Raw genomic sequence first — 27,518 nt, forward strand, 5'->3', positions numbered from 1 at the left:
AGAAAGCTTGGCATGACCAAAAGGCTGTACTGGTAGAGTTCCAACCAGGACAGAAGGTATGGGTACTGGAGCCAGTGGCTCCAGCAGCACTCCAAGACAAATGGAGTGGACCCTATCCTATTATTGAGAAGAAGGGAGAAGTCACCTACTTGGTGGACTTTGGAACACCCAGGAGCCCTCACAGGGTAATCCATGTGAATCGCTTGAAAGCATTTGTGGACAGGGAGGACATGAGCTTGCTCATGGCCACAGATGGGGATCAGGAGGAAGAGAGTGACCCTCTCCCAGACCTGCTTTCTCAGAACCCTGATGATGGTTCAGTTGATGGAGTAGCCTTGGCACGCAGCCTCACTGACCAGCAACAGATGGACTGCAGACAAGTTTTGCAGGCCCACAGGCATTTGTTTTCACTCACACCCAGCCAGACTGACTGGTGTACCCATGTAGTGGACACTGGTGACAGTCTGCCTGTGAAGAATAAGATCTACAGGCAACCTGACCATGTCAGGGATTGCATCAAGGCTGAGGTGCAAAAGATGTTGGAGCTTGGAGTGATTGAGCCATCAGAGAGCCCATGGGCCAGCCCAGTAGTCCTGGTGCCAAAACCTCATACCCAAGATGGAAAGAGAGAAATGAGGTTTTGCGTGGATTACAGGGGTCTCAATGCTGTCACTAGGACAGATGCTCACCCCATTCCAAGAGCAGATGAGCTCATTGACAGATTGGCTTCTGCCAAGTTTCTGAGCACATTCGATCTGACAGCTGGCTACTGGCAAATCAGATTAGCTGAGGAGTCAAAAGCCAAGACAGCATTCTCTACCCCTAGTGGACATTATCAGTTTGTGGTAATGCCCTTTGGTTTGAAGAATGCACCTGCCACTTTCCAAAGGTTGGTGAACCAAGTCCTTACTGGGTTGGATGACTTTTGCGCAGCATATCTAGATGATATTGCTGTCTTTAGCTCCACCTGGGAGGATCACCTGATCCACCTGAAGAGAGTTTTGGAGGCCCTGCAGAAGGCAGGCCTAACTATCAAGGCCACTAAGTGCCAGATAGGGCAGAGTAAGGTTGTATACCTGGGCCACCTAGTAGGTGGAGGCCAGGTTCAGCCACTGGAGAGCAAAATCCAGGCCATACAGGACTGGGCTCCTCCAGTTACCCAGACACAAGTCAGAGCCTTCTTGGGCCTGACTGGGTATTACAGGAAGTTTGTGAAGAACTATGGGTCTATAGTGACACCATTAAATGACTTGACATCCAAGAAGATGCCAAAAAAGGTTCAGTGGACAGTTAGCTGTCAGAAGGCATTTGATGACCTGAAGAAGGCCATGTGCTCTGCACCTATCCTGAAGAGTCCTGACTACTCCAAACAGTTCATTGTACAGACAGATGCTTCTGAGTTGGGGGTGGGAGCTGTGCTCTCACAACTTAATCAAGATGGTCAAGACCAGCCTATTGCTTTCATTAGCAGGAGGCTGACTCCCAGAGAGAAACGTTGGTCAGCCATTGAGAGGGAGGCCTTTGCTGTGGTTTGGGCATTAAAGAAGTTGAGGTCCTACTTGTTTGGAACTCACTTCCTGGTGCAGACAGACCATAAGCCCCTCTTATGGCTTAATCAGATGAAGGGTGAAAATCCCAAACTGCTCAGGTGGTCCATTTCCCTACAGGGGATGGACTTTACAGTGGAGCACCGCCCAGGGACTGACCATGGTAATGCAGATGGTCTCTCCCGGTACTTCCACTTAGAACATGAAGACTTATCTGGTCAAGGTTAGTTTAATGTCCCTGCGTTTGGGGGGGGTTGTGTAGGAGAGTAGGGTCTGCTATCCTATGGTCACCCCAAATTTTTGCTTTTTGCTTCACTGGTTTTCGACTACTGAGGCTGTGGGCCTGCTGATCAGACCCCCAGCCTGCTGTTCTCTCACTAAATTACTAACACATGTGCTATAGGCACATACCAATTGGAAATGGACTCCTTGTCAGCCCCTGTATAATGCACTATAGGTGCCCAGGGCATAGGGGCCACCAAGGCCTACCAGGGGCTGCAGCATATCTTTTGCCACCCCTGGCTGGTTCTTAAATTGACACAACTGGCTGATCACTCAGCTGAGGTAAGGTGGTGTAATCACCCCTTGCTTAGATATAGTATACCTATATCTAAACCTATATCTGGACACATGTAAACCTGTGAGCCACTCCTATGGAAGGCCTCATCAATCCTGGAGGCAGAGTGCGTGGTTTTATGTGAGATGGAGCTCTAGCATGAGCTGAGCCTGTCTGCAGCTGTCGGGAACAACTCCCTAAGCTGTTTCAGGATAATGCCATACCATATACTCTTAAGTGCCTTATAATCCTCGCGGTTAAATAGCAACTTTGGTTTGGCTTTATCAAAACATGTCGTGTAAGGTGTCATACGATTTGGAATACTATCCCCTCGCCAGTTCTGGCGATGGGGATAGCATTCCACCCCTCTAGAGGGGTAAGACATGTTGCTTTACCTAAATGCGGTTAATTTCTCCAAAGACCTTAGATCCACAAAATGGATGCCTCTGCCACAGACAAATGTCTGGACCCCTGCAGTTGACCCAAACTCAACCAAATGGGTCCTGGACAAAGGGTTTCCTGTCACAGGAGGGTGTCACCGCCCTCCAGACAGGAGATAGTGGATTGTAGCAGGGAGGTTTGAAAGAAACCAGACACTGCTTGGGGCGCACAAGGCTGCCCCTTGCATAATCCGGCCAAACCGGTTCTGGGGCACTCCAGCCCTCGTGCCAGGGCAGCCTGGATCAAAGGAAGGGGGTGTATCCACCCACTTCCTGGGTCCCACCCATAGGGGGGACCTAGCAGGTAATCACGCCCCCCAGATTCGAATAAGAGTGGGAGCAGTGCCAATGCACATCAGATTTTCTGGAAGAAACATTAGAAACAAAACTCTGGACCCTTCGCCCTCCATCTCAACGTGGAAGCCCGAAGAATCTCCCTTGTGGTCAAGGAGTGACCACCCTGCAGCAGCAGGCACCATCCAGCCCTCGACGTCTACTTAGTTGCAGTTCCCGCCGGAACTCGAGCGACTGAGATCAACGAGATCAAGCCTGCCTGCCTTCCAACAGCCCGATCCACAGTCCCTGCAAAGCTGAGACCCGTGGAGGCGACCGGAAGCGTGGGGCACGCCATCTTGAATTGACCACGAGACGCTGACCGTGCAGCCCACGAGTGACCCTCGAAGCTGTGCACCGGGGTTTGAGAAGCCCCCACCCTGAGCTACTCCTGAGCCGAAGTTCAGCCCTCCACACTCGACGAGTGCTGCGTGGGGCCCTCCTGCTCTATTTGGCTCAATGCATTGGCCCGGTCACTTGCCAGCTGGCTAGTGGACCCTGTGCCGACGAAACTACTAAGAAGTCTCGTGAATCTGGTTGCTCCAGATCCACACCAGCTCCCCTGAAAAGGAGCCCCGACTCTGACCTTCCTGGTCCGAGTGAGAAGCAATCTTCCGATCCTGCGTGGATTGCTCTTGCCAAGGCTTGTTTGCTCCAAACTTGAAGCCGACTGCACCGACGGTGAGAGCCTGCGTGGGACAGATCGTGACCTGCTCCTGGACGTCGCAGATGCCCCAGAGCCCACGTGACAGCGGAGAGAAGCTCCTCGACGACCACCTGATTGCGCCCGACATTGCCTGGTTCCGTCCTGGTTCCACCCTGGTCACTGCTGAGTGACCCAGACTCTGTCCCCTCTGCTTTCAGGTACCCTTCGACTTGAGTCCACCCTTGGACTCCACCGGACACTTCATCTTTAACCCGCCTGCAGCCCTTTCAGCTTCAAGCACCAAGAGCCTGCGTGTCAAAACCCGACGCATCTTCGACCCTGTGCACCCACTTCCTGTGGGTGAGGTAACTTTGTTCCGCCGGTGTTCCCACACTGGTGCACACCTCTAGGGTCTGTGTGTTAAGTTTTGTTCCTCTAGGTTCAGCGGAAGTGTCCTTAAACTTTAACTTTACAACTTTTACGCACCATTGGTTAACATTGGTGCATGCGTGCGCTTTCCGCACATCTCCCGAATCCCGAGGGCCATTCCCGACTTCAGCATTGCTTGTCCTGACTGCTCCCAGCGATTCCCTAGGCCCTAGGCCTAACCACTGCTCGAGTGGCATCTCTTATACCCCTTGTTTAGTATATGGTTTGAGTGGCCCCCTGCCCTCATCCATAATTGTGCAACTTTGTATGTTTAAACAGTGCTTTTGATTTAACGCTTGTGCCCCTTTATTCATAAAGAATACTGGGGATTGTTTTTAGTAATAAATACATATATTTTTATAATATATACTTGTGTGGTGTCCTTTCATTTGATATTACAGGATTGTATGTGGTAAAACAGCTCGCTTAACACGACCTCTTAAGTTAAGCCTTTAGGCTGCTTAGTCCATGCTACCCCTAGGATAGCTTGTCTAATAAGGTTGACTTACAACCAGACACCATAAGGGATTGTTTGGTCTGATAACAGGTGGTTCCAGAATTGGAAACATCACCTATCAGGCCAACTTCTCACACCTGGCTGTTTACAATAATTGCATGTCCCTTTAACGGGAGCTGCAGGATGACTGGCTTGATTCGGACACCTCTTCTGACTGTCTTGTGGAACAGATTGTGCAACTAGTACTTTCATTTTCGTGTCTTTCATACGTCTCCTTTCGTGTTCTTGCTCTTCCCTGATTCTATTCTGGTGATACTGGAGCATCTGTAACATTTGTGACGGGGTACTAGCTTGCCAGGTACTTTCGACTTTCAAAACTCGATTTTTAACTTGTGGACTTGAATTCTCGACTAGTTTAGTAACAAAAAGATGAGGGTATGACTCGCTACCTGTCTTCAAACCACTGTTAATAATAAAACATTTTTCAAATCTAGAATAAAAATCACTAGTATCTTCATCCTGTTTCTGTTTGCATGCTGAGATTGCATCCCAATCTTCCTTTTTCGTGGCTAATAACCTTGGCAAAACTTGAATCAATAACTCGGGCAATTCTTTACATTTCTCTCGAAGACCGGTACCTGGTACTCGTATTTTATCTTCAGCTTCTAGAGCTGTCCAATCAATCTTTTTCTCTCCCACCTCCCATTCCTTTTCCTTGAGTTTTTCATATACCCCTGCGGGCAACAGGACCTTTAACATTTTAATGATATCTGGATACGTGTATTCTCCCATACGGAGCATGTCTTTTAATTCTCGATGGAACCCTGCTGGATCTTTGTCGTGACAGGGAATTAATTTCTTCATCTCTAAGAGTTCCATCTTTGTGACAGGGGTGTAAACAAATACTCGTCGCATTTCACCACCCGTTGTCCTGACTGGGTGTACTTCTCGTAGCGGATGCTGTCTATCTATGTAAAATGGTTTACTTTCTGGAGGTGAGACGTGAACAAAATGCGGGTTCAGAAACGTCCTATATTTGTGGCGCTGTTCTAGAATGACACTAATTAAATCGGTACCTAAACCTTTCCATTTATACTGGAGTAACTCGTTCAGAACATCATGTAACGGACCTGGATCAGAATGTTGTCCCTCATACAATGTAATGAGGTGCTGGATCATATACATACCCACCAGTCGCTGCTCGGCTGGGGGCAGTTTCAGAAACATTTGTGCCACTATTTCGTCTGGAAAAGTGGTAGAATCAGTAATCCATCGGACTGCTGATCGGGCTAGTTCTTGTTCATGCATGGTACTAAGTTCACTATAACCGATTCGTGATTTCAGAATGTGATCGGTAGCTTGAAATACTTGTTCTAGAGAATCCTGTTCTGGTGCTGGAAGGTGAAAAACTTTCTTGTGTTCTAGACGTGAATGTCGGTCTGGAAATCTAGATTTACCTACATACGCTATTCTGGCGGTATTCTCGTCTTCTACTTCTTCAGTATCAGTGTTATCTTCTTTCTCGCTTACTTGTGCTGCTATGCGTTTCTCGTGTAACCTTATTATTTCCTTACGAATTTTCTTGTACATACTTTCTATACTACTGAGTGTCTTGTGTCTACCCTCGGCTATATGATCACTCCACTTTGTCAGAACTTTCATTTCGATCGGATCTTTAGTCGGACAATCTTGTTCCCTTACTAAACAATTAATTTTATTTTTAAATCTCTTTATTCGCATTAGGTTGGTACATAGGAGCAAACAGTCACGAAGCGTGTAGAGAAAATCAGTGACAATATGAACAGGAATACAGGAATACAAAATGAAAACATAGGTAGATGTGACCAACAATATGATGAGCAGAGCAACACATTCTAGAAACTTCATTTTTCCGTTTTCCAGTTTGCCAAAAATACATACATGTACACATGCGATGCAAAGAGATAGATAAATGCAAGAAAAAAAAAACCATCAACTAGAGAGACGCCTACAAGGGAGAGGGAGCGGACAACGACACATCGAACATGACAAGATGGTAACATCGGTTGCATGGGTGGTCATAAGATGTCTGGGTGACCAAGAGTTGAGTGTAAGTAGAGCAGGCACGGCAAACAGTAGCCAACGTGAGCACAGCTGACAATGAAGATCAGCCAGGGGAAGAGCAGCTAACCCACCCCCTCCGGAACCAGAGAGCTCGCCGCCTGGGACTGTGCCGCCTGTGTTAGCTTGCAAATGTATTGTCTGTAGGGGCCCCATATGTCGATTGGGCGCGAAGCGGTTGGGAGCTGTGTGGAGTATTCCGCATTATTCATGTTACACTGGGCCAGACTGCGGAGCCATGCCTTCGAGGTGGGAATGCGCTTAGAACCCCAGAGCATAGCAATTTCCCTTTTCGCGAGCAGAAAACCAATGGCAGCCAGTTTCCTCGTGGAGCGGGGAAACTCAACAACATACCCCATCAACGCAATCTCGGGCAGGGGACTCAGGACACAATCTAAAATGTTACCCAGTATATGGTGTACCTGCAACCAGTAGTCCTGCAGTTTGGGACACGTCCAGGCGAGGTGGGCAAAGTCAGCGTGTGGGGCATTGCATTTGGGACAGTGATGCGGCCTCGATGGGTCGAGTCTGTGAGCCAAGGCAGGTGTGAAGTACAACCGCCGTAAAAACTTGAAGTGAATCAGTTTGTGTCTAGTGTTGATGGAGACGTCTTTGGTGGCCCGGCAGCAAGCGGACCATTGGTCGTCAGTAATGGGTCCGCCCAGATCAGTCTCCCACGCTGCACGCACCCGCGTGTCTGGGGCAGGAAGAGCAGCCACACATATTTTGTACAGTTTCGACACAACATGCGCACCGCTGGGGGACTGTATCAAGAAGGTCAGGGCCTCCAAGTCATCGGGAGGGAGTGGGAAAGTAGGAAACTGAGTTCTGAGCATGGACCTCAACCGGGTAAGAACGAATGAGTCCATGAACGTTCGATCGGTAAAACGGTGGTCCTCTGAGACCGAAAAGACGTGTCCCTCCGGGAACAAATCTCCCACAGTGTTAAGCTGGTATTTGGAAAGAGTACGACAGACCACTGCTTCAGAAGTGATGGGGAGCCAGTGGGGGTTCGGGAGTGGGAGGGCCGGCGAGTATAACACCTCCTTCCGGAGCAGTCGACGCAGCTGCATCCAAGCCCAGGAAGTAGTGGAGGCAGTCTGGATATCCCGAGGGTCACGGGGCAGTCCCTTGGGCAGTAGCAGCCTGAGGGCAACTGGCCACGCCATGTCCGCCTCCGGCCGCAAATGGGGTATCCGGGCATCCGGGTGAAACCAGGGGTGTGCGTAAGCGCACTGGGCAATAAGATAATAAAGGTGAAAGTCCGGTACTCCAAAACCGCCCCGTTCATAGGGCAGAGTCAGGGTTCGCCAGGAGACTCTCGGGTTCTTGTCCCCCCAAACTAGCCGCAGCAACAGTGAGCGCAGCTGGGTGAAGAAAGTCTTGGTCAGTGGGATCGGCAAGTTGTGGAACAGGTATAGGAAGCGGGGAAGTACCACCATCTTAATGATAGCTATGCGTCCCGCCATGGAAAGAGGAAGGCGAAGCCAGTGGGCAAGGCTATCTTCCAGAAAGTCCAAGGCCCGACCGTAGTTCAGGCGGACCATGGAGACCGTATCTAGGTGTATGTGGCCACCGAGATACTTCACCGAGTCCGTGTTCTAGTCCAGTGGGAATGGACTGTCCCAACGAACCGTGGCGGGCGTAAGGGGGAAGATATCAGACTTGCGCCAGTTGATACGAAGGCCAGAGTACTCCCCAAACCGGGTTATCTCGAGGAGAAGAGGTTCCAGGTTCGTCTCAGGGAACCGGACATAAAGTATGGTGTCGTCCGCATATAAAGAGACGAGGAGCGGGCCAGTACGAAACTGGAGGCCACGATGCAAATGCCGCTCCTGAAGGTGCCGAACCAAAGGGTCCATGGCTAGGATATATAACAGCGGGGAGAGAGGGCAGCCCTGTCGGGTGCCCCTCGAGAGGGGGAAGCTATCAGAGATGGTGCCATTAAGGCGTAGTCTCGCCCGAGGGGCGTACTAAACAATTAATTAGAAATTTTAATAGTATGAGCTGAGTCTCGGCTTTCCTTAGAGACATGATTTCGCCAATACTTTCTGGATCATCTCCTGTACGGATGAAACGATATATTCTGTCTAGATCTTCTTTCATATTCGGTAGGGTGTCCAAATACTCGGTCACCCGTCTTACGCGCAATGAATATATAACCATATTATCATCGCCTGGGACTGGATCATAACGGCATTCGGTAAGAGCTCGTCTGATATCTGCAACGGACTGATGTTTGGGCGTACGCTGTAACGCACGTTCATGTAACTCGACTAACGTTATACGTTTGTGTGGCGGCGGGGTACCAGGAGGACCTCCTCCCGCGGCCCCTAAACTGGAATCGTCGACAGATACTCTTCGTGCTGGCAGAGTGACCGATGTAGCGGGAACTTGTACTACGGGCTGGACCGGGGGTACCGTAACAGGTGCTGTAACAGGTGCCCCGGTGGCTGGAGGAACAGGAATTACATTATTTACAGGAGCTGGCGGAGCAGGATTCGCATATTCTGGGACTGTGTCGTCCAAATAGGACGAGAGAAAAATATCAGCTGCGGTCGGTTTGTGACGTAGCTTAATCGGAACTAATGGCGACGGAAAATTACATGGTGCTTCCGGGGTTGCTTTTGGCAAGCCCTCGGCAAGAAGAGGATACATACCCTTAATGAGGGCATTTCTCTGTCTGTCTGACTGTTCGGCTTTAACTCATTCACCTACTTCGATTAGTTCCCTTTCTTGGGCTCTTTCTGAGGATTCTCTACTTAATTCTGACTTTCTGATTTCTTTTTCTGTTCTTTTATGAGATTCTTTGCGCCATAACTCGATGGCATCTCTCTGGGACTGTCTGGCTTTCTTTTTCCATAATGCTTCTTCTACTCGCATGATGCACTCGGCATCCCACGTACCTGATACGGGCCATCTATACTTTTCCTCTAATTGTTTGGTGTACTCCACCCATAAGTCTAGATATAATATGGCACTTATGCCATGCTTTTGATACATAAAATGACCTGGACTGTCCCTAGGCGGGACAGGAACTGCTTCCTCGAGCAGACCTTTTCTAGTTTTTAACTGACGTAACTTTGAGAACAGAGGCATAACTAGGCTGGAGTCTGGACACAATACAATACACGATAAACACAATAATAACTGAAAAACGAATCATTCATACCACGACATTGAAAACACATGGAATAACATTTAAAAATAACGGTTCGGACAGAATACTACCTGAAATACTGAAAACAGAACACATGAATTTCTCGAGAACAGAACCTACTAGAACAGAAACTTTACTAGAATGACTAAAACAGTACGAAACTTACCGGTCCCATAAAGAGACACGTCAGGACCCGCATCCACCTAAGTGGACACTTCGTGTCGGATCTGTGTACCCAAACCCACGGACCAGAGACAAATTAATTGACCCTGTCTAGATACTACCCCAGCAACGGTACTCACCGGGCAGCAAGAACGGAAGGCCTCGGACTGGACTGGACTGCTACGACGACGGACGGACGAACTTCGGACTTCAGTTACAGGTGGGCCTCCGGATACCTCGGACCTTGGACTCTCGGCTTGGGCTCTGGTCGGGACTTGCCGCGTTCCTCCACCGCCTCGTCTGGACGCTGGACCGCAACCTCCGTCTCCTCCGTGGGCCTGAGGGATACTTGAAGCAGAAATATCTGCACGTGCACGGTATGGTTCCATCACGGCTGCAGAGGATCAGGGGGCCTGCGTGGCTTCTCCGGCGCGTGGGGAAAGGGCAAATCCCTATTCGGGCGCCATTATGTGGTAAATAAATAATTAATTACCGGTTCTATTTTTCGGGATACTCATACAAATAGATAGCTCAATAAATAAGAGTCAAGATACGAGGTAGCTAGAGTTGACAGGCTTTAATTAAGCATAAAGGACAAGAACAGGACAGCCTGTACGGGATCTGGGAATGATGCGCATCTGGGAATGGGCTAACTTTTTAATAACAGTACATTAGTATATATAGTTAAACAAAATACATTGCATTCAATACAGTAGGCGTAGCAGTAGGCGGAGTTTGTAGCAGTCGCGAAAGATAAGGGCAAAATGAGGTAACAAGAAGGCGTGTACAGGGCGTATACATAGACATGTGATGTAACAGAATATGTCATAACCGGGGCGGAAACATGGAGGGGGCTACCTGAGCAGCTGGGACCTCTAACCTAGTGGTGCGCGCAAACTGACAATGACGTGTTACTAGGGAGAACTGGGGGGCTATGACTTCTGCGCTAGAAGAGGAGACTAAAGTCTGGAGTGTCAGAGCGACATGTACCCAGGCATATCTAGTATCTAGTGTTTAGAGTACATGTTGATAGAATCCAAAAGTTATCAGAGTAAAGGCTAACAGACATTAAGACTGGTGCATACATAATCCTACATGTAGTGCGTGTGCGGGGAATATTCTATGAATATTAATACAGTATTTCTCTTACATGGAGACATAAAGACTAGACCATGACGGAAACTATTGATGTGATTCAGTAGCTTAGGAATGCAGAGAAGGAGGGCTGGACTGATAACTAGAAACATAACATACTCTTGGCAGACTAGGAGGCAGAGCCAGGCCGAGCCGGGCACTGCGAGGCATGAAAGTAAGCTAAGGGTCAGGGATACAGGTGGGGGCTGTATCGCTCCTCGGAGAGGGTTCAGGAAACAGGAGCTGGATCTGAGTCCGGGCCCTTTTGAGGCCTAGAAACGGGGATAATTCAATGAATTAACGTGCACACTGTAAGACGTGGCAACGTAGCTTTACATAGGCCTGATATTCGTTGTATTCACGAAAACTAGAAACTGGCATACTAGAGATGGACACAACTATAATTGCGTCTTTAATCGATCATAGGGGAATACATGCATATCGATCATGCACATATGACATAACATAGGGAACACGTAGGCACATATAACATGGCAAAATTTACTTTTCCACAGGCTCCTGGAATGTTGTTGTTGATGCGTCGCCGGGAGTGTTCCCGGCAGTTACGTTCCTGGTGCAGTTGGATACGTGGTGAATAAATCTTACCCTTAGCATACCGATGACACGAGAGCTTGATTACCACATAGACATTGCCTCTGGTGGGGGCAAGGGGTACACAGCGCCCACTCTCATGGACTATTCACCAGAATGTAACGTGGCCAAGTAATAACCTTTGGAAAAAGTAGTCCTGTGTTCGTCAGACTTAAACTGTTTAGTACTAGGCAAATCCTACTCTTCCTGTGCCTCTGTCCCCTGATCTGACAATGTGGACAGGAGGATGGATGGAAGCAATAAACATGAAAGGCACGTTCCCAGCTCAAACCACCAGCATGGATTTCATTCACTCGTTCAGAGCCGCTTAACTGCAGGTCTCCGCACTGCATATCAGCATCTCTAAAGGCAAACACTGTAGAAGCAAAGGGAGGGGGAGAGCCCTATGACCCTTTAGAGCCTAGGCCGCTCACTAGAAAACGACGACGAAGGACAGGACTCTAACAGGATAAACCGATCCAACTCAAATATGAGGTCAATGTATTATTTATCGCCTTAATGGTGCAAAAGTCACTCTGGAATTAAATCAATACTATTTGAATAATCAATGTTCGATTTATAATAGAGGCATTGCTGTGCTGCAATAAAAGAAATCAGCGTCAACAATAGCTATTCTCACAACCTAGTGTACTTATTTCAAGTTTGGTTTGCATATTTTACAAAAAGGGGATAAAGCGACAACTGATAGACAACATTATAAAGCTTACCAACTTGCTTTATAAAGGTTACTGGTATTTATAGCACAACACAAAGGTTAAGGAGAAGCAGAATTATCAAGATAGACAGTGTATCCACAATGACGGACAATAACCCCTTATTAATAGTGACCACATAACAACAGTCTCCAGGTAGGAGTGCCTAATTACAAAAGACCTGCTAATACGGTGAACGACTACAGCGCATCAATCTGTGACTATGACATTGGTCTATCAAAACATTTGAATTCTGCATTTGTTCTTCTCGTTAGGTGTTGATCCTGGAAGATATAGACTGATGGGTTTCGGGCTTGTGCTTTATGCACACTTCAGGAACGAATGTCACCCAAACATCGCACCATTTGAGGAGGCCATTGGGGTGAGAGTTGGCCGCGTAAAATGGAGCGCCACGATAAAAGTACTGCTCGAAGAAGCTTCTCAAAAGGGCATGTCCTCTGTTTCGATAGCTGTCCAGAGGGCCAGAGACCTGGGTGGGACCACAAATGTAAGCAATGGCCCGGAGCCGCCATGGCTAACTTGTAACTCCTGGGTCAGTTTGCTTGTGTGGTTGCGGCAAAGAATCGTAGTATGCTGATATGGTTGGGGTGGGTTGCGAACACGACCCACAAACTGGCATGTGGACACTCACTTCGGGATCCTTGCTGCCTGGCAGCTCCTGCCACCCAACGAGCAGGACTTTTATAGCTGAGATGTGTGCGCCCTGCCAGGCTGTTCCAGTTGTGCTGGCATCACCGAGCTGTACTAGATGAGTGCGGGCAATGGAGCAGACCACCAGAGGGCACAACCAACCTAGAGGTTCATGGTGACAAAGAGTAATTCTTTTTAGGTCAAGGCTACCATCCCACTGCGAAAGCAGTGGGCGGCGGAGCCGAAGATTTCATGACTTCAACAGTGTGGGGCTTTAACCCGCCTCTCTCTTCCATTGGCTAGCTTCGTAAATGGAGGCTAGCGATTGGAAGAGATGTGTGTCAATTACTCTTTTCCCAGGCTTGATGTGATCCGTGGGTGTTTCTGACTCTGGACAAAAGGGTATTTCAGGGTCCAATCAACCCCCAGCCTCGTTGTGCTTCCTCGTCCGTGCGTGGCTTCCGTGAAGCCACGGACGGAGGAGGAAGCACAACGAGGCTGGGGGTTGATTGGACCCTCAAATACCCTTTTGTCCAGAGTTGGCTCATGGGGCATTGTTCCTCAACCTTCCTGAGCATACTACATCAGTATTTCAGGATTAGCAAGGGAATTGTATAAATATAAAATGTATATCTATACACATTGATAAATAAGATCACTACTACACTTTTTTGTACATACACTGTTTATTGTGGAAAGACATTAGTGAGTGACAGGGGGATCTGACCCCGGTGCTGACGAAGGGGCATGGCACCCCGAAACATGTTGACCCGCACAGGAAAGTAAGCCCATTAACCCGCTTAACTTTTCCGACACCACATTTTTTAATAATACCAGCCAGTGTTTATTAAATAGTTTTTTCTATCACCAGGCCAGGTATTTTTTAACACCACTTTTCTATATCACCCCGGACCCTACTGACACTCACTCCAATTCACTCACATAGCACCCACATTTAAAAGGTGCTCCAGCGTAGTCGCTTGTCGCAGCACTGCCCCGTCCGTCAGCCGGGCGGGAAGACCCCAATGATGAAGCATGACACCAAGGGCCCTTTTGGTGTGTGAGGGGTATTTTAACACACTGTGTGTATTCCATAAACAACAGGATATACACTGACCCTCTCTGAGGTGGACCTTTTTGATTACCAGTACTTTCGCAAGAGGAGGACGTGCCCACCTCGGTGCCACCCAGCACCACCTCTTCCTTCCCTCTTTTGGATTTCTCTACTATTGTAAAGATCACCCACTCGCAAAAGGTCGCGCGTCATTATAGCGCGGAACCGGGCATTCTCCCCTGTACTACCAACAGGGAGGACCGCGTGGAAGTTGCCGGTCTAGTCCTGAGTTCCTGGACACGGGCGCGAGGTCTAGACCAAGTGTGAAGTGCGCCGGTTGATTTTAGAACCAAGGCACTTCACCAACGGATTTTCAGAGATTAGTCACGTTCTTTCTGTAGTCTAGTCAGATAAAAATAGTCCAATTTTGTGCCAGGCTTAGGCGCAGGTTAGAGCACTTCGGTGCGTCGGTTAGTTAGTTCGGTAATTTAGATCTAGAGAGAAATACCAATTTAAAGTAAATAGGGAAAAAGAAATATAAAGAGAAGAATTAATACTTACCCATTGACTACTTCAGTTCCTGATTTCTTCGTTGCTTGGTTGACGCCGGAAGCTCCAGAAGGTTTCTAATGGAGAAGTAAGAAGAATTCAGAAGATAAGAAAGTAAGGCAGAGAGTGAATGCACAAATGAGTGAAAAAGAATAAATGAACTCACAGAGTTAAAGGGTGCTAATATGTTGTTTATAATATAATGCAGGTTACCAAAGAATAAAATACTTATATTGACGAATAGATGAGGAGCAAAAGCCATTGGCACTCTGGGTAAGGAACTAGAGAGAAAGAGAGTAAGAAAGTGGAGAAGGAATTAAAGGAAATTAGTAATGGTGTGCTTTTCTTTTACAGCGATTTCCACTCATACTTGAAGATAGAGAGGGAGTAAGAAAGGAATAAAACGGAGTAAGGAAGAAAGGAAGAGTAGAGTGGAAGAGCCAGAAGGTCAGGCAGTCTCTTCTCTGTCCCATTCTCCTTTGCCCCGGCTGGGTTCGCACGGCCACTAGTTAACTCTTCAGTTGGTGGCTGTGGGAAAACCAGTGGTGGAGTTTGAAAAATCTCATCATTCTGCTCCTGGGAGTGTCGGCACTGTCAGTAAACACAACCCTTGACAACAGGCCTCACCTCCTCTGCACCCCCTGGACAGGCTTCACCTCCTCTGCACCTCTTTGGACAGGACTCATCTCCTCTGCACCCCCTTGGACAGGACTCACCTCCTCTGCACCCCTAGACAGGCCTCACCTGCTCTGCACCTCTGGACAGGCCTCTCCTCCTCTGCAGCCCTGGACAGGCCTTACCTCCTCTGCACCCTTAGACAGGCCTTACCTCCTCTGCACCTCCTCTTGACAGGCCTCTCGGTGAAGGATTCTCTTTAAGGACAGAGGAGCCCAGATTTCATTCCACCCCATACAGCGCCTCTGACTCTGCCCCGAGCCTTGTGGCACTATGCACAGGCCCTGAAGAGAGACACTGCTCCTCTGGACATGCCTCACCTCCTCTGCACCCCTGGACAGGTCTTACCTCCTCTGCACCCCTGGACAGGCCTCACCTCCTCAGGACAGGCCTCACCTCCTCTGACCCCTGTACAGGCCTCACCTCCTCTGACCCCTGGACAGGCCTCTCTTCCTCTGCACCCCTGGACAGGCCTCTCCTCCTCTGCCCCCATGAACAGGCCTCCCCCCCTCTCCTCCTCTGGACAGGCCTCTCCTCCTCTGCCCCCTGGACAGGCTTCTTCTCCTCTCCTCCTCTGGACAGGCCTCTCCTTCTCTGCAACCCTGGACAGGCCTCACCTTCTCTGCCCCGTGGACAGGCCTCACCTCCTCTGCACCCCTGGACAGGCCTCGCCTCCTCTGCACCCCTGGACAGGCCTCACCTCTTCTGCACCCCTAGACAGGCCTCACCTCCTCTCCTCCTCTGACCCCTGGACAGGCCTCTCCTCCTCTGACCCCTGGACAGGCCTCACCTCCTCTTCCCCTCCTCTGGACAGGCCTCACCTCCTCTCCCCCTTGGACAGGTCTCACCTCCTCTGCACCCCTGGACAGGCCTCTCCTCCTCTGCACCCCTGGACAGGGCTCTCCTCCTCTGCAACCCCAGAAAGGCCTCACCTCCTCTTCCCCTCCTCTGGACAGGCCCAACCTCCTCTCCCCCTTGGACAGGTCTCCCCTCCTCTGCACCCCTGGACTGGCCTCTCCTCCTCTGCACCCCTGGACAGGCCTCTCTCCTCTGCACCCCTGAACAGGCCTCTCCTACTCTGCACCCCTGGAAAGACCTCTCCTCCTTTGCACCACTGGACAGGCCTCACCTCCTCTGCACCCATGGACAGACCTCGCCTCCTCTGCAACCCAGGACAGACCTCACCTGCTCTGCCCCCTGGGCAGGCCTCACCTCCTCCGTACCCCTGGACAGGCCTCGCCTCCTCTGCACCACTGGACAGGCCTCTTCTCCTCTGCACCAGTGACAGGCCTAGCCTCCTCTGCACCCCTGGACAGGCCTTGCTTCCTCTGCACCAGTGACAGGCCTCACCTCCTCTGCACCACTGGACAGGCCTCACCTCCTCTGCACCACTGGACAGGCCTCACCTCCTCTGCACCCCTGGACAGGTCTCACCTCCTCTGCACCCCTGGACAGGTCTCACCTCCTCAGGACAGGCCTCACCTCCTCTGACCCCTGTACAGGCCTCACCTCCTCTGACCCCTGGACAGGCCTCTCTTCCTCTGCCCCCATGAACAGGCCTCACCCCCTCTCCTCCTCTGGACAGGCCTCTCCTCCTCTGCCCCCTGGACAGGCCTCTCCTCCTCTGCCCCCTGGACAGGCCTCTTCTCCTCTCCTCCTCTGGACAGGCCTCTCCTCCTCTGCAACCATGGACAGGCCTCACCTTCTCTGCCCCGTGGACAGGCCTCACCTCCTCTGCACCCCTGGACAGGCCTCGCCTCCTCTGCACCCCTGGACAGGCCTCACCTCCTCTCCTCCTCTGACCCCTGGACAGGCCTCTTCTCCTCTGACCCCTGGACAGGCCTCACCTCCTCTGCACCCCTGGACAGGCCTCTCCTCTTCTGCACCCCTGGACAAGCCTCACCTCCTCTGCACCCCTGGACAGGCCTCACCTCCTCTGCTGCCCTGGACAGGCCTCACCTCCTCTGCACCCCTGGACAAACCTCACCTCCTCTGCACCCCTGTACAGGCCTCAACTCCGCTGCACACCTGGACAGGCCTCTCCTCCTCTCCTCCTCTGGACAGGCCTTTCCTCTTCTGCACCCATGGACAGGCCTCTCCTCCTTTCCTCCTCTGGACAGGCCTCTCCTCCTCTGCCCCTCCTCTGGGCAGGCCTCACCTCCTCTGCATCCCTGGACAGGCCTCTCCTCCTCTGGCTGGACAGGCCTCAATTCCTCTGCACCCTGGACAGGACTCTCCTCCTCTGCACCCCTGGACAGGCCTCTCCTCCTCTGCACCCCTGGACAGGCCTCTCCACCTCTCCTCCGCTGGACAGGCCTTTCCTCCTCTCCTCCCCTGGACAGGCCTCTCCTCCTCTGGACAGGCCTTTCCTCCTCTCCTCCCCTGGACAGGCCTCTCCTCCTCTGCACCCCTGGACAGGCCTCTCCTCCTCTACCCCTCCTCTGGACAGGCCTTTCCTCCTCTCCTCCCCTGGACAGGCCTCTCCCCCTCTCCCCCTCCTCTGGACAAGCCTTTCGGTGAAGGATTCTCATTAAGGACAGAGGAGCCCAGAGTTCATTCCTCCCCATCCAGCACCTCTGACTCTGCCCTGGGCCTCGGGCACTATGCACAGGCCCCGAAGAGAGACACTGCTCCCCTGCACAGGCCTCACCTCCTCTGCACTCCTGGACAGGCCTCTCCTCCTCTGCACCCCTGGATAGGCCTCTCCTCCTCTGCACTCCTGGACAAGCCTCTCCTCCTCTGCCCCTCCTCTGGACAGGTCTCTCCTCCTCTGCAACCCTGGACAGGCCTCTCCTCCTCTGCACCCCTGGACAGGCCTCGCCTCCTCTGCACCCCTGGACAGGCCTCACCTCCTCTCCTCCTCTGACCCCTGGACAGGCCTCTCCTCCTCTGACCCCTGGACAGGCCTCACCTCCTCTGCACCCCTGGACAGGCCTCTCCTCTTCTGCACCCCTGGACAAGCCTCGCCTCCTCTGCACCCCTGGACAGGCCTCACCTCCTCTGCAGCCCTGGACAGGCCTCACCTCCTCTGCACCCCTGGACAAACCTCACCTCCTCTGCACCCCTGGACAGGCCTCACCTCCGCTGCACCCCTGGACAGGCCTCTCCTCCTCTGCACCCCTGGACAGGCCTCACCTCCTCTGCACCCCTGGACAGGCCTCACCTCTTCTGTCCCTCTTCTGGACAGGCCTCTTGGTGAAGGATTCTCATTAAGGACAGAGGAGCCCAGAGTTCCTTCCACCCCATACAGCGCCTCTGACTCCGCCCTGAGCCTCGGGCGCTATGCAAGGCCCCGAAGAGAGACACTGCTCCCCTGGACCTGCCCAGAGGCGCCCCCCGGGGGCAGGACTGTGGCTCGGACCGAGGCGCTTTAATCACACTCCCCAGAATCGAGGCGCTACACACAAGGCACATGTTCATCCTCAGAATGAGGGTATGAGGGGAATGTCCTGATCCATTTTGCATCTTTCAGCCCCTTTAATGTATGGAATAGCGTCACTTGACCAGGTGAATCTATAATCTATAATCATTTTGCATTTTTCACCCCACCCTTCGCCCACGCAGACAGGAGTAAGAGTTAATACTTCACCTACTTCCCAAAGTTCTTTACATTATTTCATGTAAGGCAATAAACTGCTTCCATATCAAATTTCGAATGACAATAGAATTTACTACAAAAGACTAAAATGATCCCGGAAAAAGATTTATCCTAAGGTGATTTGTGCAGATTCAATAAAGTGCAAATTCTTACTCCACCTTCAATCTCCACTTTGAGTTTGAATCCAGACACGGAGAGGGTCCCAGATTTTTATACCTTTAATACGCCGATTCCTCCCTTTTCGCCTATATATGGCTGTTTCTAGAAATTGCTAACCACCTACCAAGCCATTGTTGAAAAGTCGGTGCTTTAGCATCCACCCAGGCAGCCACAATACACATTCGTAAAACCGCCATAGAAATAAAAATCAGTTCATGCCCTGCCCTACGCCGATTGGTCTCAAAAGTCCCGAGCAGGATTACACACTCAGGGGCTGAGTCTGATGCGGGTTGGAAATGCTTCCCGACCGAATTGGGTTGGAAATGGTTTCCGACCCACTCGGATCGGGAGAGTCCGACCGACCAAGTACAATGCATCGGGATGCCTCCAGATACGATTTGGTTGGACTCCCATTGATTTCAATGGGAGCACATGTTCCTAACCGCATTATAATTGGGCACTGGTTGCTCCCGATACTTTTTGGAAGGAGCAAATGTCATTAGGAGGCCTTCCTAACCGCATCAGAATCAGGCCCTGGGTGGGAATGCTTTCCAACCCGCATCAGAATCAGGCCCTATGTGTTATTTCAGTTTTTAACACATATGAACACTCTCTGCATTACACACTGCACAGCGAGGACAACATGTTCCCTTCCCTCAACCCCATTTCGAGATTTTGTCAGGTGTATCATACAAAAAGAAACTCGTTTTATAAAACTGTGCCTGTAACCTAGCAGATATCAAAACCGAATGCAATAACTCATGAGCATAAAAAATGTCTCGTCGGACACTCCTACCTTCACCTTTCATTTTTTGGAGGTTTGTCCATATCATCTGGGAGGGCTGCTTACTTTATTTTGGATTATCCTTTCAATAATGTAAACTTTCCCAAATTTAGCCTGTCCCCCTCCTTTCCGTTCAAGAAGAGCTCTAATTAGAAGAAATGTTTAAAATTCCCACCAATTCAAAGTAAAATCTTCTTTCAGTTCTTCGAAGGATCGAAGACCAGTGGGGGAAAAGAATCAGCCAATTCTTTTTACTCCCGCTCTCTTCCATTTCCCATACAATACTTCTTGGAGTGTAAAATTATTATTTAAGACTGTGTGGAATGATAATTTACCAATGCTACATGCTCTCCGTGAAGCACTCCATGCTTTAAAAACACTAAAGATGGTTTTGAGCCGGACTGTCTTGCAGTAGCTGTAATGCAACTGATGCCACAGACAGCCACTGGTTTCTTTCCTTAATATAAGTTTAAAGGGGAGGGGATCTTATCCATCTGCCCATTGTCCATCATCATTCTTTAGCTCACTCCGTCACCCCAGTGCAGACATGGCCATATGCAAATCAGTCTGACCCTGTGCCTCATGGGAACCGTCCAGCCCGAAATGCCAAGCCATGTCTTCCCTGGACCGGAAGCAAGCATCCGAGGACCGGTGTCTGGTTAATCAGCCGTCATAAGCCAGGCTAGCTTGAGTCCAGTGGCAAAGTGAGCACGGGACCCACGCCTGGGCATACCCTGCCAACTTAGGGCCAACAATGCGATACCAAAGGGGATGATGGACGGAGTGTTGAACATTGCAAGCACTCAGCCCCAGTCAACTGATCTGGGTTTAATCCAACATCATTCTTTAGCTCACTCCGCCACCCCAGTTCAGACAATGACATATGCCCTGAAGGCATGCCAAAGGCAAGACAGTCTGCGCCCATCCATGAATGGACGATGCCCAGTGACAGGAACCCTGGTCTTGTCCATTCCCATTACTACCTACTGCGACCCTCTGCAACCTCAACCCCAGCCACCCTTCCACATTCTGGTGCCTTACTGCCCCACACAACATCGAGGGAGCCTTCTCTTGTGCTTCCTGCAAGTTTTCATGCACTTACCCGCACCCAACACTCACCGCATCCACACCAGCAGCAACCAACACCCCGCTCTCTCGCACACACAGTCTCGCAACTAGTCACACAACACTCCGCACTCGAATGCAAGTTCATCAACATCCGCTCACTCACCAACCAAGCCACAGAGATCTGGGACCTACTGCACAACAAAACACTGACCTACCTTTCTTCACGGAAACCTGGCTGAACCCTATATCAGCACCTGGCATCTCCGCAGCCACCTCTCCCCCCCCCCCCCAGGTGTAAGATCACCAGGCAAGACAGACTTCACAAGCTCAGAGGCGGAATCAACATCATCCACAAGAACTCCATTAGCGGCACCACCTCCAAAGACACAACATCACAGCCAACTTCACCCTAAGCGGCATTTTCATCTGCAGACCACCAGGACCGCACACAAACTTCACTGGCTCCATAACGGACATCGTAACACCACTAGCCCTGGACACTAGCAATATCATCCAACTCGAAGACGAGAAGTTCTATCTGGAAGGCTACGACAACTCCAACTAAAAATAAGACTTTGCAAACATGGGTCTAACCCAAAGAGTACAGGGACCAAACCAAGTTGCTGGACACCTCCTGAATCCTATTTTCACCACCTTTAACAACATCAGATTCGAGGAGCCCTCACCAGTCTCCTGGACAGACCAAGCCCTCATCAAGTTCAGCATCCTGGTCCAACACACACACCCCCACCAGACCAGCCCGCAAAAACAAGAACAGCCTCACTGACAAGGACTGGACCAGTGCTCTCACTTACAATTACTACTCCAGGAAATGATCGGAGTAACCCCTTCTTTCCTGATCTCCCGCGATAAACTAGATTACTCAGTTTTGTTGACGGAGTTTGTTGGCCAACGTTTCTTCAGCTGAGCTCTTTGGTAGTGAGTACGCTCACGCTGTGAGTGATCCTGCCTTCACCTGGGACAGAGTGGATACCCCCCTAGTGAGGGCTGAGAGAGGCAGAGAGAGCTGATTCCTTGGTGTTTCAAGCCTCGTCATAGTTTTGGTTCTAACTCGAAGTAAGAGACTAAATGTAACCTCATTTCTTGTGCTACCACTAAAGACCATTATTAGTCAAAACAATTCCAGGGAAGGCAGCTCCATAGAGACAAACCCGTTTGACTGAAGAGTAAAGAACATGACTCATGAATATTATTGTTCAGTTAATATAACTATCTTTCGCAGCCAGATGACTTAACCTGGGGCATTGAAATATTGAAGAAGAGGGAGAAAAATGTTTAATGAAACTCTTTATGGAATGTATCCTTGTAGCAGTGTCTAGAATCGGGTGTAGCTAAGGTGTTAAAAGGTTAGCGTTGAACAAGTGACTTCACCTGATCACCTTTATCTTACAGCCTAATTTTAAGAGAGCCAGTATAGAAGCAGAAACCCTCAAAAAAGCAGAATAGAGAGAGAGAGAGAGTTCTTTTAAGTTCACCAAACAGGGTAAAAAACCTAATCCTTCAAAAGCGGGGGAGGTTTTATGGGGAACTCAAAACTCAAGTTCCATCTGAATATTATGTGTGTTCTCTTTTTGAAATCTCGCTCCTCGCAGCTCCTATCTCCTAAACCCCTTTCCCTTGCCTGGCCACTCCAATACTCTGCGCTAATACAGCATTCAGAGTTGGTGGTGCCTAGGGGTGGATCTCTCGATCTTACTACAGACCCCGAGGAAGAACTGATTGAGAGAAAGACACCACTGTCCTCCCACTGCTGAAGAAACCCCCTCAAACCCTTAAACGCTCACCAACCACAGGCCGATCTCCCTGCTACCATTCCCGGTTTATGTCCTGGAGAAAATGGTCAACAGACACTTTGTTGAATACCGCAAGGACCACCAGCTCCTCAAAACAACTCAGTCTGCTTTGAGACCCAACCCCAGCTTGGAAACTGTCCACATCCCTGCCATGGATGACATTTGCATGACTCTGGACACAAGAAACATGGTGATCTCATTCTCCTGGTCCTCTCTGTCGAGTTTGAGACAGTCTCCCACCCCACCCTTATTCAACGCCTCCAGATCAGAATCCAACGAGACACACTCCGATGGATCTGCTTCTTCCTGACTGGAAGAACCAAGTCAGTCATCCTGTCACCGTACACGGTGCATGCCGGTGACCTTGTCTGCTGAGTTCCACACAGATCTTCCTGGAGCCCGACCCTCTTCAATGCATACATGATCCCTTTAGCTAGAATCATCCACTCTCATAACATTAACGTCCTCTCGTACACTGACACACAACTGTCTCTCATGGCCAAGACGCCCACTACCCGGATTAAGTTTTATTCCCGTGTGACTGGAATTGCCCACTAGATGAAGATCAACTGTTTAAAATACTGCCGACTTAAACCGTGATCTTCGAGAAAAGCACGTCTGCGTGGGACTCCACCTGGTGGCTACTAAAGATAGGACAAACATCTACCCTCACCACCCATGCCAAGAATCTCAGGATCGTCATAGACAGCAAACCTTGACCCGTCAGATCAACGCCGTCGCCTCCACCAGCTTCAACTCCCTCCACATCCATTGCAAGACCTTAAAGTGGATCCTCACAGAATACAGAAAGACCGTCACCCATGCACTCATAACGAGCAGACTGGACTACGGCAACGCCCTCTACGCCGGAATCAACAAAACCCTGCTACACAAACTCCAGACCACCATCCAGAACACCTCAGCCAGACTCGTCCTCTGAATCATATTCTAGTATGGGCACCCTCAAATTTAGAGATGTACAAATAACAGTTTTGTAAATTGGCCATATTCACAGATGAAAATGTTGTCACAAACGGCATTTTTGTCCTACTCATTTTCAATATTTTGTTATTTCAACAGTCAGCATCTTTGGGAAATTTTTGAGGGATGTACACATATGACCCCTTTGTGAATTCTGAGTTTTGTCTAATTTCATAAATCTGCAGCTTTCCTGGATCACCCCTGGGTTTCACAGTGGATTACACCAAAAACTGGAAGAAAGTTGAGAGCACAAAAAATAGGCAAAATGGGCTAAAACTGTTATAAAAAAACTGTTTTTGTCCCTACAAGCTGGGAAGATGGTGACCTTAGCACAGCAAATGTACAACAAAGTCATTTATAGGAAAAAAACTGTTTTCTCTGGAGCACTTTTTCCCTATTTTTTCAAATAATTTAAACATTTTGCTATATTTTGCCTATTTTCTGGGTCCCTTCCAGGGGCATCCAAAAACCCTGGGTACCTTTACAATCCCCAGGATGTTAGAAATAAGAGGGTGCCAAATTTGACATGGGTACCTGAGCAGAAACCTGTGCAGGCGTGTCCAGACTCACAACTCCTCCTGGAGTGCTGATGGGGGGCCAGATCAAGGGTCTGAGGGGCGGGGCAGGGTCAGATCTGGGGTCTGAGGGGGGCAGGGGCAGATCTGGGGGCAGAGGGGGGCAGGGGCAGATCTGGGGTCTGAGGGGGAGCAGGGGTAGATCTGGGGACTGAGGGGGGCAGGGGCAGATCTGGGGTCTGAGGGGCAGGGGCAGATCTGGGGCCAGAGGGGGGCAGGGGCAGATCTGGGGTCTGAGGGGGAGCAGGTGTAGATCTGGGGTCTGAGTGGGGCAGATCTGGGGTCTGAGGGGGGTCTGTAGATGAAGGTATCTGCTGACCAGACCGGGCTCCTTCTTCCTCTGCTGCAGGCTGCACACACCAGGAGAGACAGGAAGTGATGTCAGCGCTGCTGCTTCTGCTGTCTCTGCCGCCGCTGACCCAGAAGAGGAAACCCTTCTTCTTTCATCCAATGTGCAGCTCAGTGGTTTCATCTTCAGGGGAGGAGCGCCCTCTGGTGGCCGTGGACGGAACCGCCGCCTCCAGGTCCAGCAGGGAAACAAGCATTGGCGCCTGCAAAGACACAGACATGGGTGCTATGGGAAACAAGCATTGGCGCCTGTAAAGACACAGACATGGGTGTTATGGGAAACAAGCATTGGCGCCTGTAAAGACACAGACATGGGTGAAATGGGAAACAAGCATTGGCGCTGTAAAGACACAGACATGGGTGTTATGGGAAACAAGCATTGGCTCCTGTAAAGACGCAGACATGGGTGTTATGGGAAACAAGCATTGGGTCCTGTAAAGACACAGACATGGGTGTTATGGGAAACAAGCATTGGCGCCTGTAAACACACAGACATTGGTGTTATGGGAAACAAGCATTGGCTCCTGTAAAGACACAGACATGGGTGGTATGGGAAACAAGCATTGGCACCTGCAAAGACACAGACATGGGTGTTATGGGAATCAAGCATTGGCACCTGTAAAGACAAAGACATGGGTGTTATGTAAAACAAGCATTGGCACCTGTAAAGACACAGACATGGGTGTTATGGGAAACAAGTATTGGCTCCTGTAAACACACAGACATGGGTGTTATAGGAAACAAGCATTGGCTCCTGTAAACACACAGACGTGGGTGTTATGGCAAACAAGCATTGGTGCCTGCAAAATACACAGACATGGGTGTTCTAAGAGACTCACAGTCCATGACAGGCCTCACCCTTGCATGGTGTGCTCTTGAGGAGCCTCAGATTCAGCCCCTCATGCCAGCTCTGCTCCCTCCCTCAGTGAAATACCAGCAATTTGTTCATTTTTTAAACTTCTGGAAAGGAACAGACATGATATTCAGGAGTGAATTGAAATGAGGACTTGTATTTCATTCAATGTGTGCAATGTAGACACAGCTGCTGCAATGAGGCTGAGCAGCGTTTCTAGCTGTTCCTGGGGGTGATTCTGTATATTTGACAGGGCCGTGAATCCCCAAACCTTAGCTGCCAAGGTTTCAGATTGCATGTGTGACATTTTCCTAATTTCAGTGAAAGTATAAGGGACCATTTCTCCCTTTTCCGTCTTCATACTGCTTTATTTTTTTTTCTTTTGTCATTTATAAAAACAGAAGAGTTCTGGTCTTACAAGCAATATTCTGCTTAGACCGCATGTGGAGAGCAAGGCACGTGCACACTCCAGTACGGATGACATTGCTAGGTCAGGTGTAACATGAAAACGAAGTACAGAACTCCCATGATCACTTTTAGGTGATCTCGAGACGCCACAATGTACTAAAGAAACAGCCCATGGGAAAAAAAATGCAATCGTTTAGACAAAAACGCAGTCATGTAGATAAGAACCGGAGTATGTGCAAAACAAGAGAGGTTCGGTATTAAATACACTCGTATCACTGCTAAACAATTCCCAAGACGGCCTCTGCAACAGGTTATGAAATAATTGCATAACATTATGATGTGAATGCAGAGCCCGCACACTGCCCAGATGAACAGAAGGGCCCTGCACACATTTGTTTTCAGAAGTTGCTGTCACGGAGAGCTACTACATAGATACTGAGCACGTGAGCTGTGCTGAATTAAGTTTGCTAGAAGAAACCAAGAGGACCTGTTTACTAAATAGATTAATTCAGTCTAAAAACAAAGCTACATTGGCACAACTAAGCTGAATAGCTTAGACAATTGAGACAAATGAGGCCTCTGTCTTTACAACAATGTAAGAAGACACCTAAAATGTATTCGCATGTCTTGCAAAAAAAAAAAGCTCTGCCACACATGCTAGTTACATGATGAAAGAGAGCGCACAACGGGAACGTCGTACCACACATAAATCAAGGACAATTTGTAATTAAAGAAATTTTTACTTTTTAAGGAACGCTACAAATTGAAGATATTTTCCATTCTTATTGAACGATGCCTCTCCAGTAAGCAAAAACAAAGCTGGGACTGCATAGAAGAGGGTTTCGCTGTGAATAAGCAGCACAACCTTTTACTATTTAGTACAAACAACTCAGGTCAGAAACTGGCACTGAAAGTATTAGGAACGGCAGCACTGGCAGCGCGCAAGCGCTATTAATAAAATGTAAAGTACACTTTGAAGAAAACGGATACCTCTCGAGGAGCAGCAATTGTACGGGCCGGACCTCGCCGCAATGACTACCTCCGACAATCAACACTCTCCCGCTGCTTTGCACCACATCAGGGTTTGCATTTCTCTGCTGCTTTCTTGTTCACCTCCCCCTTCAGAGGCTCACTCATAAAACAAGGAAAGAAGCAGGTTGTAGTCACAATAAAGTCATGAGACAGAACCATCAGGTGTGACCCACACAGGGGTCTCGCACTCAGTGGATGGGGTCTGAGGATGAGGGGGTATTTCACCCACACAGGGGTCTCTCACTCAGTGGATGGGGTCTGAGGATGAGGGGGTGTTTCACCCACAAAGAGGTCTCTCACTCAGTGGATAAGGTCTGATGGAGGGGGTATTACACACACACAAGGGTCTCTCACTCAGTGGATGGGGTCTGAGGACAGAGGGGGTATTTCACCCACACAGGGGTCTCACTCAATAGATGGGGTCTGAGGATGGAGGCAGTATTTCACCCACACAGGGGTCTCTCACTCAGTGGATGAGGTCTGATGGAGGGGGTATTACACACACACAAGGGTCTCTCACTCAGTGGATGGGGTATGAGGACAGAGGGGGTATTTCACCCACACAGGGGTCTCACTCAATGGATGGGGTCTGAGGATGGAGGAGGTATTTCACCCACACAGGGGTCTCTCACTCAGTGGATGAGGTCTGAGGACGGAGGGGGTATTTCACCCACACAAGGGTCTCTCACTCAGTGGATGGG

General features: G+C 49.8%; 2 protein-coding genes across 2 annotated transcripts in view; one reads left to right on the forward strand and one right to left on the reverse strand.

Annotated features, from left to right (window-relative positions):
• Nucleotides 1-14,624, reverse strand: part of LOC144806511 (uncharacterized) — a 54,875-nt gene extending 40,251 nt beyond the window's left edge. Inside the window, exon 1 of the mRNA XM_078672856.1 lies at nt 14,535-14,624. The gene's annotated coding sequence lies outside the window, so the exon portion shown is untranslated. The remainder of the gene's footprint in view (nt 1-14,534) is intronic.
• The window catches only part of LOC144806531 (uncharacterized), a 653,350-nt gene that overhangs the window by 511,616 nt on the left and 114,216 nt on the right, over nt 1-27,518 (forward strand). The window lies entirely within an intron of this gene.

This window comes from Lissotriton helveticus (assembly GCF_964261635.1).
Source record: "Lissotriton helveticus chromosome 1_1 unlocalized genomic scaffold, aLisHel1.1 SUPER_1_unloc_8, whole genome shotgun sequence".
Taxonomy (NCBI): Eukaryota; Metazoa; Chordata; class Amphibia; order Caudata; family Salamandridae; genus Lissotriton; species Lissotriton helveticus.